The following is a 2094-nucleotide window of genomic DNA, read 5'->3' as shown; positions in this document are numbered from 1 at the left end:
CCGGCCACCCCTGTCCCTCCCCCTTCAGCACGAGCAGCAAGAAAACAGAACCGAGAAAGAAGTCAGGAGGGACTTGGTTGCCACAACTTCTCGTCTCTCTGTTTAAAGTTTCTGTTGGAGCCAGGGAGGTTCCTTTATTCCAGAATCTCCCCTGAGACGAAGTGCTGTAACCATGGCAGCACGGCCATCCCGGCTCTCGATTCCGCAACAAAACGGTGAGAAACGCTCCGCGCAGCCTCCCAGGCAAACATCGCTGTGACGAGCACACACTGAAACAATGGGAGCTGCTTCTGTTGCTATGGAAACAGGCCTCTCGGGCCGAGCCTTCCATCCAGGATTCGCAGGCCCGGGCTCTGCACAGGTATGCGTGTCCGGACTCCCCCACTGGTTGGCACTCGGCAGCAGACTGCAGGGCAGAGGTGACAAGCTGGGGACAGTGGGGTGCCCTCCCTGCACGTGGCCCAGGCCTCGGAGCCAAGCGAGAAGAGCCGAGTGGCAGGTGTGCAGTCAGAGGCAAATGCGACAAGTTTCTTGAAGTTAAATGTGGACCGTCTGGGGTGCGAGCGGGGCTGTGTTCTCCAAAAGTATATGTGCGTGTGTGCGTGTGTGCGTGCGTGTGCGTGTATGTGCGTGTGTGTGTGCGTGTGCGCATGCGTGTGCATGCGTGTATGTGCGTGTGCATGCGTGTGTGTGTGTGTGCGCATGCGTGTGCGTGTGCGTGTATGTGTGTGTGCGTGTATGTGCGCGTGCGCGTGCGCGCGTGTGTGCGTGTGCGTGTGCATGCGTGTGCACACCGTGTGTGCGTGCGTGTGCGTGCGTGCGTGTGTGTGCGCTCCACGGCGCTTCTAATGAGTCCGATCCGGGTCGGGAAGTGCTGGAACAAAACACGCTTTTCCTCGGGCTCAGGCACGGCCCTCTACGCAGAACACGAAGGAGGCCTCTGCAAATGAGCAGGAGGCGCCGAGCGTCTAAACCCCATCTTCTTTGGGGGTCTCTTCGAGGGAGGGGCAAGCTCAGGAGAAGGGACTGGTGTGCTTTTGACTAACCATACATCCAGATGGCATTTACTGGAAAATGACTGCTCGAAATGTTGGATTTGGGCAGTTCTGTCAAGCTGGTAGCGCACTATTTTTATTTTAAAAGTTAAGGTTAGAAAACAAACAAGGACTTCGTGTGCGGTGGGTTATTTCAGGCCTTGGCAGGGACTCGGTCTGAGAGGCAGGCGTGTGCTTGTGCGCAGGCGGCGCTCGGAAGGAGCCTGGCTTCGCGAGGTGGCGCTGTCCCCGGGGACCTGAGCCTTGAGCTCAGCCTGGTCGACGTCCTCCGTCCCCTCCGTTTGGCCGTCTCGGTCCACGCGGCGTGTGTCCTCAGAGAAGCCGGAAGCTGGCGGAACGTGCGGGTCTGGACAGAGCAAGTCTGTGGTCGCTACGCCCAGGCCGCTGCTCTGCCGCGTTCCCTGCTGTCGCTGTGCCCGCCTGGTGGTCGGCGGGGGCCGCGTCCCAGGACACCTCCTGCCTCAGAGGCGCAGCACCCAGCCCGCCGGTGTGGGGGCACCAGCGCCAGGAGCAGCCGGCCCCGCGTGGGCCCCACGTGGAGTGGAACAGCCCGGCGATGGCGGGGTCCCGTGGGCGCCCGCCCGAGTAAAGCATCTCGCTCCTCCGGCCCAGGCCTGAGCAGAGCAGGTGAGCCGCCAGGTGTGCCCTGCACGCGGGGCGGCCACCCAGCTTTTGACAGAGGAACAATAAAAGAACCAATTCCATAGAATAAATTGTCAAGGACACAGGGGGCCTATCTTAACGTATTCTTTGTTGTATCCTATGAGTCTTGCTCACTCAATATAATCATTATATTGACAAAATTATTAATGTAGCAAAAACATCTCTTAATGAAAATAGATAAGGCATCCCCAAAACACAGGCAGGGAAGGCTCTAGGGAGGCACTAAATAACAAACTAAGAACGCTTCAATCTCCCACGCCTACCTTCTCCTCTGTCTCCGTGTGAACAGGGGTGCTTGTCACAATTGTCAGACTTGACAGATCCCACAGTCTTGAGGAGACAAAGACAAAACATGAAAAAAATCACCTCAAACAGT

This window comes from Pteropus alecto, unplaced genomic scaffold, assembly GCF_000325575.1.
Source record: "Pteropus alecto unplaced genomic scaffold, ASM32557v1 scaffold53, whole genome shotgun sequence".
NCBI classification, from domain to species: domain Eukaryota; kingdom Metazoa; phylum Chordata; class Mammalia; order Chiroptera; family Pteropodidae; genus Pteropus; species Pteropus alecto.
The sequence above is the reverse complement of the archived record's forward strand: the minus strand, read 5'-3'. Positions refer to the sequence as shown.